The sequence below is a fragment of the Lissotriton helveticus genome, chromosome 10 (assembly GCF_964261635.1).
Source record: "Lissotriton helveticus chromosome 10, aLisHel1.1, whole genome shotgun sequence".
NCBI classification, from domain to species: Eukaryota; Metazoa; Chordata; class Amphibia; order Caudata; family Salamandridae; genus Lissotriton; species Lissotriton helveticus.
This window is the reverse complement of record NC_136071.1, coordinates 343,917,161-343,933,343: the sequence shown is the minus strand read 5'-3', so window position 1 is coordinate 343,933,343 and position 16,183 is coordinate 343,917,161. Positions and strand designations below refer to the sequence as shown.

General features: G+C 51.1%; 1 protein-coding gene across 1 annotated transcript in view; it reads left to right on the top strand.

The window, feature by feature from the left end:
• DHX30 (DExH-box helicase 30) overlaps positions 1-16,183 on the top strand; it is a 658,531-nt gene that overhangs the window by 261,573 nt on the left and 380,775 nt on the right. The window lies entirely within an intron of this gene.

Sequence of the window (16,183 nt, the reverse complement as noted above, 5' to 3'; positions counted from 1 at the left end):
GATGGAGTGAGGGCGATGGAGTGAGGGCGATAGAGTGAGGGCGATAGAGTGAGGGCGATAGAGTGAGGGCGATAGAGTGAGGGCGATAGAGTGAGGGCGATAGAGTGAGGGCGATAGAGTGAGGGCGATAGAGTGAGGGCGATAATAGATGGATAGATAGAGTGGACGTGGTGGAGGTGGGTGTGGTGGTGGTGGTGGTGGGGGTGGTGGTGGTGGGGGTGGGTGTGGGGGTGGTGGGGGTGGGTGTGGGGGTGGACATGGGTGGTGGTGGTGAATGTTGTGGTGGACATGGGTGGTGGTGGACGTGGTGATTGCGGACGTGGTGGTGGTGGACATGGTGATTGCGGACGTGGTGGTGGTGGACGCGGTGGTGGTGGACGCGGTGGTGGTGGACGCGGTGGTGGTGGACGCGGTGGTGGTGGACGCGGTGGTGGTGGACATGGTGGTGATGGACGTGGTGGACATGGCGGTGGTGGACTTGGTGGTGGACGTGGATGTAGTGGTGGACTTGGTGGTGGATGTAGTGGTGGACTTGGTGGTGGATGTAGTGGTGGACTTGGTGGTGGATGTAGTGGTGGACTTGGTGGTGGATGTAGTGGTGGACTTGGTGGTGGATGTAGTGGTGGACTTGGTGGTGGACGTGGTGGTGGTCGTGGTGGTGGCGGTTGACATGGTGGTGGTGGACGTGGTGGTGGTGGACGTGGTAGTTGTGGACGTGGTGGTGGTGGTAGTGGTGGTGGTGGAGGTGGACATGGTGGTGGTGGACGTGGTGGTGGTGGAGGTGGACATGGTGGTGGTGGACGTGGTGGTGGTGGGTGTAGTGGTGGACATGGTGGTGGTGGTGGTGGATGTTGTGAAGGAAGAGGGAAGTAAAGAGTAACAAAAGAAAGAAAAGTCGTGAAAAATAATACAGAAAGTGTGGAGTGTGATGATCGACAAACTGTTATGTGCTTTGAGCATCCTATACCTGTTATTTGTTTTCCTGTTCATTTTAAACAAATGACCTGTTCTGGCGGAAAAGTAGTGACTACGGTTTTTCTCAGCATACACCTGAATGTCTTTTCCCTCAATGATTTATTAGTTCAAAGTCATTAGAGTTCATCAGCGAACACCTGCGCGATGCGTTGAAAATGTTTAAGGTCCCGAAATGACTAGACAAAAAGAAACTAAATAAGATGTGCCTCAGCAGAGCTAATTTATTACAACTAGCTGAGCTGTATGTACTATTGCTGTTATTGGGCTGCTGACATTCCAGAGAAGGGGGGGGGGGGCAGGAAGTAATAGAGAGCTCCAGGTCACCCGAGACCAGAAATTCCAGTGCTGGTCGGACCACAGCAAATCTTAATGTGGCAGGGGACTAGATGTGCCACTGCTGGGATTTTGGTTGAACTACCCACAGCACTCTGGGGTTTGTAGTTTTGTTTTGCTTCAATAGGACTAGTTGAATTAAAAAATAATGGTTTGTGCTAGTAAAGCTAAGGACTTGCATAAGCGGACCCAAGTTGCTCGAGTAAGGCTCCTAGAGGAAAGCATTACCTGGTGTCATACTCACAAGTTTATAGACCAGGAAAGCAAATGACAACTTGAAATCATTAGCTGTAATGACATTTTAGGGCATAAGTTAAGCAATGGTTTGTTAATGTACAAATACAACTACAAACAACATACAGGGTTCCAGCAGCAGGATCATTCTCACTGAGAATTTGTAATCCTTTACCACACACGTCCCTTTTCCCTGCAATTGACGTGGCATATAAAAACCTTTGTCCTTCTGCCACCCCTTCTGGATTAAGCGTCTGTCAGTTCAAAGGAGCCCTTTAGAGAGGAATCCTTATTTCTCCGGTTTAAGGAAAATAAACTTGAGAAGAAAAGGGAACAATGACCCACAAGTAGCCTGGTGTACGTTACTGCACTAACCTTGGAGCAGATATAACAAGTGCTAAGGTAAATAGTTTTAAACTGATTTCACGGGCAGATCTTCTCGCCACAGCTGGGAATCAGCCCCCTATTATTAGGACCCAGGCAGAAAGGGAGCGAGCTGACTCGCGGCCATGGCTTGATATATTTATTGTGAAGGGTGGCGCTTCCCGCAAGGGACTCCCCGTGCTATCCCTGAAAGAGCAAGCGTGAGAGGTGGGAGTGCTTTTCCTCCCTCCCTGCAGTGCCTTGCTGTAGAGGAAAGACTCTTTGAGGCAGTGCGCATTCCCTAAAATATTGGAGGATGGAAAAGTTTACGTTGTATGGGGCAAGCAAAGGGAAGAGAAAAAGAGCTGCCGCCTCACTTATAAACCCATGGCTGTATGTTTGGATAGAAAAATGTCTGAAGATATTTGCAGCCATAGTGGTCTTTTTGGATCCATTTCACAGTGGAACAAATCGCGAAAAAGAGGGTGAGCGGCATTTGTTGAAGTCATGGTTTTCGACTAGGAAGTCGAGGAACAAAGCGTGTCGAGCTGCCTCTTGAACAGAAGTAATGCTCACGTAAAGCATTCCAATACCTTCTGGTCAGGTATGCGCTACATCTCAAAAGTGCTAATAACAAGCCGAGCCACCCATGCCTAATAATTAACTTTAGGTCCTCAAGTTACCCAGGTTATCTTCGGATGAAGGGAGAAGGTTAACTTATCTGAAGTAAACAAACCTTCTGCCTCTGCCCGTCATGTCTGCAGGGGCTGTAGGGATCTCGGCACTTCCTTCAGACAACACAACAGCGCCAACGTAGTCCTGTAGGGAAAGTGGGCGAAAATGTTAGAAGACGCCGAACTGCTGACAATGGACGAACGGGCGCCATTGTTGGAGTGCGGCAATTTGGTGTTGCTGAAAGAAAAACAAGCTCTCGGCACTGCGTGGTGGGGGCAGGGGGGCCGCATTGCGTGGCGGGGGAGAGGCTTCCTTTGAAGTCTGATGCCGAGGCTCAGACAAATGGTGCGCGATGTGGCTGGCGATGTGCACGCGCCTGGCTCACATGAACTGTACCCGATCCGCAGTTTTGGGTAGACTTTTGAAAGCCTTACTATAATCTCAACAAACACGCATTGCTAAAGCAATGCTGTAGTCGAGACCTAAAAAGGATATACATAGATCCAGAAACAGGACATGTTTCCACTATGCCACATAGGAAGAGGAAGATAGATACAGCACCTTCAACTCCAGTGCCTGATAAGAAGGATTCTGTAACATCACCTATGCACCCTTCTTCTTCTGTACTTCCTCCCTTACCTTCTATTCCTTTTAACACCTCACCTCAAATTTCAGCTTCTGGTTCACCACAAAATTCTCCACCTCAATCTTCACTTCCACAAACACCTCCTCAGAATGAAGATGAATATAACATAGGGGATGGGGGAGACCCAGATGAGCCCTTTCCATTCCCAACTGATATACCAGACTGGGAATATTCAAACCCACAAGATGTACCAGATATCCCTGACCCACATACATATCCATGCAAACCATCTCCTCCTGAAGATAATATTGGGTTTGGACATCTAATTAATAGGGCTGCCATCTATCATAATGTAACAATGCACTCAGATGAAGCAGAGGAAGATTTTTTGCTAGACATTTTTGAGCAATCACAAAAAACTGTTCAAATATTACCCATGATTAAAGGGGTTATTAAGCATGCCCCGGAAGTGTTTAAAGATCCTGTACGAGCTAGGATCATAAACCCAAGAATAGAGAAAAAGTACAGGTCCGCTCCTGCGGATACCGCTTACATTAAAGGTCAGCTACCCTCACATTCCCTAGTCATGTCAAACGCTAGAAAGAGAGCAAATTCTCAGACATCAGGTGAGGCACCACCTCCTGATAAGGAATCAGAAATAATAGATGCTTCAGGCAAAAGGATAGCTGCACAAGCTAGCAACACATGGCGTATAGCTAACACACAAGCCCTCCTCGCAAGATTCGACAGGGCTCATTATGACCAGTTAGAAACCCTTTTATAGCATCTGCCTGACCAATGTAAGACACAGGCAAATTACCTTATACAAGAGGGTAAGCTTATTTCAAATGCCTCAATCAAGTGCGCTCTTGATGTAGCAGACACAGCATCTAGTCCTCCTTAGAAGACATGCATGGCTACGCATTTCAGGGTTTAAGCAAGAGGTGCAAACAACCATCTTAAATCAACCATTCAACCAACAACAATTGTTTGGTCCAGAGGTGGACGTAGCACTTAAGAAAATGAAAAAAGATACTGATACTGCAAAATCTATAGGAGATTTGCAGTCCACTGTACCAAGAGGCTCCTTTCGTCGCTCCTTTTATAGAGGGGGCTCCAAACAAACTGAAGCAGACAACTCACCTTCTTTTAAAAACAATACACAAACATCCTCCAATGTAGGATATTTTAGAGGAGGTTACAGAGGGAATAACAATAAAGGAAGAGGTTGAGGTAATAACAACAATCGATCCTCTTCCACCACTAAACAATGACTTCCTTCAGCTCCCCCAACAGCATACCACTCCTGTAGGGGGGAGATTAACACAGTTCCTACCTGTCTGGAATTCCATATCAACAGACAAGTGGGTAAGACAAATTATCCAATATGGTTACTGCCTAGAGCTTACAGCTACTCCTCCACATATACCACCCAGACAGCGCCCAATGTCCAGAGAACATCTAACGCTGCTTCAACAAGAAGTTTTCTCATTGCTGCAAAAAGATGCAATAGAATTAGTTCAATTAAAACATCAGGGAACTTGGGTTTAGTCACTGTAAGCGTGGGAGGGGTACTAGGAGCAGTTTCCGGTATCGGAACAGGGGTTACAGCAGTAAGAGGCTGACCAGTGTACTTCTTTAAACTGGGTTTTATTTTTATGGTACGACGTGTTCTATACGTAAGTCTCTCCCTCGCAAACACTGAGTTATCCGTGTTGTTGGTCTTCTTGGTCTTTCTAGTGTCCCGGGTTACTGGTCTCCCTCCTGGATCGTCTCTCACCGCCGTGAGGTCTCAGGACTCCGGTCATGGAAAGAGAAGAAGGAGAGAGGGACGCCGTTAGCTACTACTGTCCTTATCGCGTTTGCCCAAAAGGAACCCGGTGTTTGTGCAGGGACACCCGTACTAACTAACGTGCTCTGAGGAGGGAGGATACGTGTGAGGTACAGGGGTACGGGAAACAGGGTAGCAGGTACGGGTAGCGGAAAGAGGGGGGGGGAAAAGTTGTGGTCAGACGCGCACAGACTTAAGAATCTTTTACGCTAGCAACAGGGGGACCCTTCCCCAACCAGCCCGCCAAACGCCGGCGTACCTGGCTAAGCCATACTCCTCCCTCGGGAGTATGGCACGGCGGAGCGTGAAAACGTTGGCCTCCTGGCTTTCCTCCACAGTCGGTCCCTTCGGTTTCTCTGTCCTCAGCTCGCGTCTCCGTTCTCCTCGCCTCGCCTGCGCCGGTCCTTCCTGTCCCGGTGTCGTCACACGCCGTGTAGAGGACTTCCCCCGTATTCATCCATCCGGGAGAGGAGACGTCATCAGGAGGCGGGGATTCCTCTTCGTTGCAATACGCCCACTTAAAGGAGCCCGAGGACGCTTCTTCGCTCTCCTCCTCCTGAAGCTCCCATGCATCCCTCGTTCTTCCAGTCTGTAGAGTAGAAGGGGAAATACCATCAGGTGTCCACCAGTCCTCCCGGCCACCCTTCCCGACCTTGTTACAGTCACTCTATTTCCTAATACCCAAAAAGGACGGAACACTACGACCAATTCTAGACCTAAGGCCTCTCAAACTGTGTATACAATCAGATCATTTTCACATGATCACTTTACAACAAGCTCTGTTGTGCGAGGCGCCGTTCGTCCGTCGTCTCCCGCAGCAGTGGCCCTGCCCCCACGCCAATACCTACGCCATACGTCAGCATCAGTGCAAGCACCAGCACCAGTCCAATGTCGCGCCAACGCTGACGAGGAGGTGGGCGAGAAGGGAAAGAGCCGGCTGGCAGTGGCTGTAAAGCGCCTAATGTAACAGCCCCATTGCGACTTGGAGTGATAGGGGCACGGGCGCGGGAGCGGGTAAATCGGTGCGCACAACAGAGGTAAGTTTCGAGTCTGAGAGGGCCTGAGAAAGCCTGTGAGAGCCTGGGAGATTGATCGCCTAATAGACTATTGTTTGGATGGTAGTAGCACTCCCTGAACCTTCAGAAGAGCAAAATCCTAACTGAGCAATTGTGGAGCTGGTAATCCCAGAGCTAAGCAACAGGGATGGCCCCTAAGAAAGTTAAAAACTTCCCGGAACATAATTTGAGGTCAAGATCAAACCTAGCCAAGCCTGGTATCTCGGAAGAGAATGGAGGGACCCCAGAGTTGACCCCTGCGAAAGGAAGGAAGAAAGGAGCGAAAAGAAACATGGCCGCTAACAAAAACCAGGGTAGCTCCGCCCCAAAGACAGTAAAAGAATTTGTGGGGAAACATTTTTAAAAAAGTCTTCTCACCTGCAAAAGCCCTAGACATTGAGATAATAGAGACAGCAAATGCGAGTCTCGGCAGGGAAGGGAACGGGTACATTTCCCTACCCTTGGAAGAACATTCAACTGAATCATTAATCCTGGCCAATCAGTCTCTGCAGCTGGTACTGGACCACAGGGGACTAGCGTCACCACGGTTGTCCTCTTCACCACGAGGTCTTTATTCCTATGACCCGGAGACAGGACCCTGGGATAGTCAGATCTCAAAGGAGGACACAGGGAGAGAAGAAGAAAATACATCGAGCAGCAAGTTAAGTCAGAGAAGAAGTGAAAAGCAAAATGCGCCTGAAAACCGGAAAGCCGGGTTAGAACAAAGCGTGGAATTGAATTTAACCCCTGTGACAAACTTGGAACTCTCGGCAATGCCCACTTCATCGATGTTGGATCTAATGCTAATACTACAAAGAACTCTACAAGGACTTTTAGAAGTTACATTGACAAATAATGATATTTTAAAAGCTCTAAAAATGTATTTAGCTAAAATAAAGGGGGAGTTACAGGGGATTAGATGCCATATGCCATCTATGGTATGACAAGTCCCATGCCCCGACCCTCAGCCCCGGATAGAGGTACAGGTTGAAACTGCTGAACTTACCAAAGAAAGACATGAGGTATATATCTCAAAGTGGCCTATGAGAGTAATGAGAAGAGGAGAGATGACTAGACTTGGGCAAATAAATAGAGCGAGGCGAGTAGGAAGGAACCCACAAAAGAAGGGGAGAGACAAGATAGCGAAAAACCCAAAGGGGGATAAGGTGAGTGGTGGAAGGGTGCATAAATCAAAGTCACCCAACCCCACTATGAGTATAACAAAGAAGAAAACCCCAAAGAAGCAAGAAAAAAGCGCGTACTTAGATAGCATCTCGGGTTCACAGAAGAAACAAGTTAAGAACAAAATCCCAACACAGTCTAAGGAGACTGGTAGTCAGCCAGATTGTGTATATGGAGGAAGTTTGCAACCATGGATCACTCGGGAGGTAGGAAGCAGTAGGCCAAACATTTAGACAAAATAAGGCCTACATGACACAACATCTGACATTAAACGGGGTAAAGAAGGAGGGTAAAGAGAATAAGTGGATATACTTTGAACCAATCCCGTTAGGTAAAGGGGGTAAGAAGTTAGGAAAGAGGTTGCCGCTAAATAGATCACAACTTCTGCAAGGGTTTGCCAAGTGCCATAATCTGAAAGGTATAGGATCAAACGACCTAAGACAAGTGGGATTTAGACAAAATAAAGAAGGAAAGGATGTGACCAGAGTACTGATGTACTCGAATCTGGTAAAGATTTTGACCGAGAAAGCAGCAAGTGAGCTACAGAAAGAGGGAATACAGATAATAGCCGAAGAGGAAGCGCAAATAGAAGTAGAAGGGAAAGAGTGGCAGGGAAAACATTTCCTAAGGTGATGAAGCTAAACAAGAAAATGTAAGGGAACTAGGGAAAAATACCGAGATCATTTGTATCCAGGAAACCTTGGCTATGCGACAAGACCCCGACATTCGACGGCTTATGCCAGTTAAATCGATTAGCAAAGAAGCAACGATTTGGCCGCCCAGCAGGGGGAATAATGACTCTGCTGTCAACTAAAATAGTGAAAAAATGTGACCGAAATAACTGGAAAGTGTAAATGGCTGCTCGCATGTAGGATAATGCTATCTGCTTTTGTAAAAAAGAATATGATAATGCTTTTAAATGTGTATATGCAATGGGGTACTACAGAGGAATACGTAGCTGAAATGGGGCATTTTAAAGAAGATATGGATACAATTTGTGAAATGTATGGTTTGGATCTGATTATGTTAATGGGTGATTTCAATCATAAATTACACCCCAAGAAAGTAGACTGCTTGTTCCAAGAGGTATTAGAGGCTTACGATATAACACAAGCAACTTTCCCAAAATGTGTAGCCACCATTAAGGACATTCAGCTGGTTAATTTTTTGGGTACTAAAAGCCTCTTGTGCCTAAATGGTAGATCCACCCTAGACTGCCCAGCAAAGAAAACGTTCAAGTTAGGTTCCCAAAACTGCCCAATTGATTGTTTTTACGACACCCTGGAGCTTCCAACTAGTTAAAGGTTTTAGGATTTCAAATAGAGAAGGGAGTGATCATAACCTTTTAGAACTGGAGCTCCTAGATACACATTTGAACCCCCGTACCCAAGTCATCGAACAACAAGTGGAATACCCCACACTAGGCTAACAGAAGAATATGTAGCCCGGTTAGTAAAATTGCAACAGAACCTAGAACTGGGCACAGTAAGTGATCAGGGCATATATTGGTACGTGTGTAAAATTGAAGAAGTGGTCCAAACCCTCAGTGATGACCTGAGAAAAGGTCAAATAAATGATAAAACGAACCAAACAAAGCCGGAGAGACAAGGATGGTGGTTCACAAAGGATTGTCTGGAAAAGAAGAAAGAAGTAAGGAGAATAGCATGTCGCCAAAGCACAAAGGGTGACCACGGTAGGGGTAATATCCTCATGAATCTAAAAAGAGAATATAATATGCTAATTAGGAGGGCAAAAAGAGAGTATAAAGAAGACTGTTGGTCAAAATTGCTTGAGGCAATAGAGACAAGGAACTTACGCCAGTTCTGGAAACTAGTTTATTCGGCAGCGGATCCTCCGATGGCCGAAATGAACAGTGTAGTTGAAGAAGCAGCCTGGGAGGAATATTTGCATGACTTATATAGACTTGGGAGAAATACAGAAGAGATTTTGCAATCAGATTGGAGCGGTCTGGTAGCAGATTTAAAACATGACTTCTCGATCTCTGAAGTGAAAAGCACGATAAAAAGGCTGAATTAAACGAGAACAGCAGGCCTAGATAACCTCTCTACCCTGATAATCAAAACCCTGATGGACTGGTGGGCTGAATTATTCACCAAAATGTTCCGAGTCATTTTATATACTGGGAGGTTCTCTAACAACTGGAAAGGGGCAATAATAAGGCCCATATACAAGAAAGGCGATATGCATACCCCAAAAAACTACAGATTAATTAATTTGATAGATATCGGGGAGAAGATCTTCGCAAAAATAGTTCTAGGTAAACTAAAAAATTGGGCAGAACAGAATTCAGTTGTACCGGTAGAACAGGGGGGATTCAAAGAAAGTCATTCCACTGTAGACCATTGTTACACTCACTGGGCACTCGCCCGGAAATCGATAGAACAAAAGGGGAAAATGTATTGCTGTTTCGTCGATTTCCTGGCAGCCTTTGATTTAGTGGACCGTAAGAGCTTATGGGAGTGCTTGATTAAGTATGATATACCAGTAGGCCTACTGGCCATTTTAAAGGAATTACATAGAGGGAACTGGGCCCAAGTAATTAAGGACATCCAAGGGGCATTGACACAGAAAATAGCCATAGGTAATGGGCTAAGACAGGGCTGCGTCGTGGCATCCCTCCTCTTCTCAATTTTTCTAGCAGACCTACCGGCAGCACTGGAAGTAGAGCGAAGCGCAAGCCCCAGAATGAGTGGTAGGAAAGTAGCAAGTCTGCTATACGCGGATGACCTAGTGATAATTGACCAAACGGAGCTTGAGCTACAAAGGAAATTAAATGCTTTTAGAGAATACTGTGAGGCTAAACTTTTAGTGGTAAATATGGATAAACGAAGATTTTATGCTTTGGTAAAAGGACCAAAAATTTGAGCTGGTATCTAGGCCAAACAAAATTAGAAATTGTAAAAGAATATAAATATCTGGGCCTATGGTTCAAAAGCTCCCTAAAATGGAGTACTCACCTGGAAACCCAAAAGGTAAAGCGTTTTCTTCCATCTGTGGGCTGAAAAAATTCTATGAAGATTATGGAGACATGTCGCATAAACCAATGTTAAAAGCTTATGAGGCTATGATCCCGCCCCAAGTACTGTATAGGGTAGAAGTTCTCCATCTAAGTGGAAAAGGAGTCCCTACCAAGCTCTGCAATGATACAGGCTATTAGAATTGAGACAGGAACAATAGCATGGAACAGCCAGGCACAAATGTCCCTGGCAAGATTTTGGAAACGTCAAAATCAAGGGGGAGGGCAGATAGTCTCACATTGGTATAGTGAGGAAATCCGGCTTAGCAGCCTAAAATGGACGAAGGAAGCAAGAAGGAAAATTAAGGCTATAACTGGGAGCTTAAATGTGAGATCAAACCAGAATCCCCTGGACGTAGATTTTACCAAGAGTTTACTCAGGTTCCAAGGCATGGAGCAGTCAAGGAACCAGGACCTAGAATACCTGAGAAAGAAAAAATCGGTCCAATGCATGATAAAATCGTGCGAGGACGTAGCTTGGTACCCATATTTAAAAACTCTGCCAAACCATGGGCTTAGATGCGAAATTCTGAAGATACGAATTGGTACTAACCCATGGTTAATGGAGGGAAAAATAAAGGCAGAAATGCTAGATCCCGATGGAACATGCAAATGCAGGCTTGGGTCTAAGTCTGAAACATTGCACATATTGTTAGACTGCCTTATGGTTTTAGATTTGAGAAAACTGTTTTTACGCCCAGTATTCGTAAAATACGGAATAAGGTCACGAGCCCAAGCCGTGGTGCTATTGATAGAAATGAAAAGTCTTAATATTGCTATTGCACTAGGAAACTATATGAAAGGTATAAATCGTTTTGCAAGGGAAAACCTTAAGCAAGGACAGTGTTAGACGGGGACCCTGAGGGTCGGCCGGATACTGAGGGAGAGATCCCCGGGTGGGACCGTCTCCTGCGATCGTACAGACAAGTTACCTCCCTCCCCACAAACAGGCACCACACCAAGTCGAGTTCAATGCTTTATATAAGGTTCTTAAGGCAAGGATATCAGCGATACAGGATATCTCGGACCCGGGGGTCCTCTCACTTCTAGTCTCTGTAGGGAAAAAGGGGGTAGCGGGACAGTCTTGGTACCGGATCGGTACAGGTAGTGGTAAGAGGCGAGCTCACAATCCTCGAGCTGGAGTGTCTGTGGATCGGGCCGCGGCAGCGCCAGCAGGCCAAGATGATAGTCTCCCTAGGTAGGGGGCCGCGGCAGCGCCAGCAGGCCAAGTCGATGGTTTCACGAGGCAGAGGGCCGCGGCAGCGCCAGCAGGCCAAGACGATGGTTTCACGAGGCAGAGGGCCGCGGCAGCGCCAGCAGGCCAAGACGATGGTTTCACGAGGCAGAGGGCCGCGGCAGCGCCAGCAGGCCAAGACGATGGTTTCACGAGGCAGAGGGCCGCGGCAGCGCCAGCAGGCCAAGACGATGGTTTCACGAGGCAGAGGGCCGCGGCAGCGCCAGCAGGCCAGTCACAGAGGAGTTCTTCTCGGGTCTCTCGACTCCAGGATACAACTGGTTTCCTGGTCTGGTCCTGCCCCAGTTATAGGTCTGGTCCCCTTTGATGTCCGGACCCTCGCGCCTGGGGGGGCCGGGAGGTCCGGGATGAGGGAGTCCAGACACCCAGCAGGGGGGTGGAGCCAGCGCCCAGGCGGCCGGGGGTGATCGACACCTGGCGGAGGAGAGCCGTTGACGATTCCTTTCTCCCATTGACTCGCCAAGTGGTCACTCTGCCTCCCGGGGGGAGGTTGGTGCCTCGATGTCGGGCCCGGCCGGGCCCAGGGTGAGGGTCGAGTTGAGGCCACGCGGCCTCGTGCTGTAGTGGCCCAAGATGGCGGCTGGACCGAGGCCGTGGTGTGGATGGTGACCCGGGCCAGCTGGGTTCGGAGCTGGTGTCTTGTGGGTGAGGAATTGCAGTGTACTTCGGGTGGTCGTCGGGGACTCTGGCTGGGGATGCAGGGGGAGCCAGGGTCCAGGTCCCATTGCGGGGAGGGGGCAGCCCGACCATGCGGCCTGTCCAACATGCGTCCCCCCCAGCTGAAGGCGGGGAGAGTCAGCCATCTTCCTGGGGACTCTCCTCGCTGAGGCGGAAAAAGCGTGACAGGCCGTCGGCGTTGGCGTGGTCCTGGCCTGGACGATGTTCCACCGTGAAGTCCATCCCCTGCAGGGAGATGGACCAGCGCAGCAGCTTCGGGTTCTCCCCCCGCATTTGCATCAGCCATTGCAGGGGTCGGTGGTCTGTTTGCACCCGGAAGTGGGTGCCGAAGAGGTATGGCCGGAGCTTCTTGAGTGCCCAGACTACGGCGAAGGCCTCCCTCTCAATGGTGCTCCAGCGCTGTTCTCGGGGCAATAGGCGTCTGCTGATGAAGACCACTGGCTGGTCGATCCCTTCGGCGTTGAGTTGGGAGAGGACGGCCCCCACACCATGATCGGAGGCGTCCGTCTGCACAATGAATTCCCGGCTGTAGTCGGGAGCCTGGAGCACGGGGGCCGTGCACATGGCGGTCTTTAGCTTTTCGAAGGCCGATTGGCAGTCCGGGGTCCAGTTGACGGTTTTGGGGCTCTTTTTGGAGGTGAGCTCCGTGAGGGGCCCCACGATGCTGCCATAGTCCTTCATGAACCGCCGGTAGTATCCGGTGAGCCCCAGGAAGGCCCGGACCTCTGTTTGGGTCGTAGGGGGTCGCCAGGCCTGGATGGCAGCAATCTTGAGTTGGAGAGGGGCCACCAGCCCGCTTCCCACTTGGTGTCCTAGGTAGGTCACGGACCCTTGGCCCACCTGGCACTTGCTGGCTTTGATGGTGAGCCCGGCTTGCTGGAGGGCGTGTAGAACCTCCCGCAGGTGGCGGAGGTGGTCGGTCCACTGGTGGCTGTACACAGCAATGTCGTCCAGGTAGGCGGCGCTGAAGCCTTCCAGGCCCGCCAGTACCTGGTTTACCAGCCGTTGGAACGTTGCCGGGGCGTTTTTCATGCCGAAGGGCATGACTTTAAAGTGGTAGTGCCCGTCTGGGGTAGAGAAGGCGGATCGTTCTTGGGCCCTAGGGGTGAGGCCGATCTGCCAGTAGCCCGCTGTTAGGTCGAAGATGCTCAGGTAGCGGGCGGCCCCCATCCGGTCAATTAGCTCGTCTGCCCGGGGGATGGGATGAGCGTCGGTCCGGGTAACTGCATTCAGCCCCCGATAGTCCACTCAGAACCGGAGCTCAGGGGCAACGCCCGGGGCAGCTGCCTTGGGAACTAGGACGACTGGGCTCGCCCAGGGACTGTCTGAGGGTTCGATCACTCCTAGGGTCAGCATTTTGGACACCTCGGTCTGGATGCAGGCTCGTACCCGGTCTGGTACGCGGTACGCTCGGTGTCGAATAGGTGGGCTGTCCCCGGTGTCCACATCGTGGAGGCACCAGGGGGTGACTCCGGGGGTGAGGGAGAACAGGGAGGCGAACTGCCTCAGGAGCGTTTGGCAGTCTTGGTGTTGCTCCGGGGACAGGGCCTCGGAGAGCTGGACCCCTTCCACTGAGCCATCCTGCTCGAGGGCCCTCAGTAAGTCCGGAAGGGGTTCAGAGTCTTCTTCTGTCCCATTATCGGTAGCCATCAGGAGGCTGAGTTCGGATCGCACAAAATGGGGTTTGAGCCTGTTGGCATGGAGGACCCGCAGGGGGTTCCGGGCAGTCTCCATGTCGATTAAATAGGTGACGGGCCCCTTGCGTTCGATTACCTTGAAGGGCCCGGACCATCTGTCTTGGAGTGCACAGGGCTCAACCGGGGACATCACCCAGACCTGTTGTCCAGGTTCGAACTCAATGGAGGACGTGTGCTGATCGTACCACCTCTTCATGTCCTCCTGACTGGCCTCGAGGTTGGCTTTGGCGGCGTCTCGGAACCGCCGGGTCTGGTTGCGGAGAGCCAGGAGATACCTGTAGATGTCCGGGGGAGTTTTCTGGGGAGGCTGCTCCCAACCTTCCTTGACTAGGCTGAGGGGGCCCCGGACGGGGTGCCCGTACAGGAGTTCAAAGGGGCTGAAGCCGAGGGACTTCTGCGGGACCTCCCGATAGGCAAACAGGAGGCAGGGAAGTAGCACGTCCCACTGGCGTCGAAGGGGTTCTTCTAGACCCATAATCATCCCCTTGAGGGTGCGGTTGAATCTCTCGACCAGTCCGTTTCCTTGCGGGTGATAGGGGGTCGTGAATTTGTAGGTGACCCCGCATTGTTGCCAGAGGGACTTCATATATCTGGAGATAAAGTTCGTGCCCCTGTCACTGACGACCTCCCGGGGGAACCCCACCCGGGAGAAGATCCCCATCAGGGCCCGGCCCACCACGGGGGCCGTCACGGTCCGAAGAGGGATGGCCTCGGGATAGCGGGTGGCGTGGTCTACAAGGACCAGGATGAACCGGTGTCCTTGGGCTGTTCGAGGGTCGAGGGGCCCCACAATGTCTATTCCCACTCGTTCAAACGGGGTGGTGACGACAGGAAAGGGTTGTAACGGTGCTTTGATTTTTCGGCCACTTTTTCCGCTGGCCTGGCAGGTGGGGCAGGCCTTGCAGTGGTTGGTGACATCCTTCCGCATGTGGGGCCAGAAAAAATGGGTCACCAGGCGGTCGTAGGTTTTATCCTGCCCCAGGTGTCCGGCAAGGGGGACATCGTGGGCTAAGTTCAGGAGGAAGTCTCGGAAGCGAAGGGGCACCACCAGCACCCGACTGGCCCCTAGTTCTGCAACTTTCTGCTCGCTGTAGAGCAGGTCTTGGTCCCAGTAGATCCAGTGGGCCCCCGAGGTATCCCCGGTGCTCTGGGCCAGGGCTTGCTGCCGGAGTCCTACGAGAGAGGGACAGGTTTTCTGTTCGGCCCGGAATTGTTCCTGCGTGGGGCCTCCCTCCTGCCGCCATTGTGCCAGGTCAGGGACGTCCCGAAGCTGGTCGGATCCTTCTTCGGTTTGGGTCAATGGACTGGCTTCTGGGGCGGCCTCCTCGGGGATGAGCGCGGGAGGAGGTTCTGGCCACTCGGGCTCTTCTGGGCTGGGGACCGCGCGGGCGGTCATGGACCTGGTCGTGACGCAGACCCATTCGGGGAGGCCGAGCATCCCCAGGTGCTCCCTCCGTTCGACAGCTGCCCAGGGAGAGCTTTCAAGGTCGTTCCCTAGGAGGCAGTCCACGGGGGCATCATCGCGGACAGTTACTTTTAACATCCCTGTTACTCCTCCCCACTCGAAGGGGACGCAGGCCATGTGGCATAGGCTTTCGGAATTGTCGGCTGATCGGACAGGGCAAAGAATGTTCGGCAAGATTTGGTCTGGAGTGACGAGGTGGCGTCGGACCGCCGTTACACTGGCCCCGGTGTCGCGGAGGGCTTCCGCCCGGCGGCCATTAATGTTGACCCATTGACCGTACTTCTGGGTGTTGGCGGGAAGGGGGGCCCGCGGAATCATGTCTCTCTCCCCTAAGCAGACCAGTGCCATGGCGGCGGGTGCCCATTCAGAGGGATCGGTCTCGTACTCTTCCTGGTCTTCCGGGATTAGTTCTTCCCCTAGGGCCGCCGCTGCAACTTGGCGGGGGTAGTGTTCGGATTCTTTGGGCAATTGGGATCACTGGCGTAGTGGCCGGGTCGCTGGCACCTGTGGCACGTAATGTTGGCCCGGGAACCGGCCCGGACGGCAGGGCTTCCTCGGCCAACCGGGGTCGAGGGGTTTCTGGGGGGTGACGAGGGGCCGGGGTCTCTCCCCCGACCCTGACTTCCTCCTCCCCCTCGGGGGCGATACGGTCTGGATAATTCGCTGGGTGCGTTCCGGCCAACTCGGGTGCTTTCCCACCGGTCGGCTTCGACGGCGAGTTGTCGAGGGTCGGTTAGCTTACTGTCCAGGAGGTGTTGCCGGAGCTCCACGAAGCAGTTGTTCGACAGGTGCTCCCATACGATAAGGTCAAAGAGTT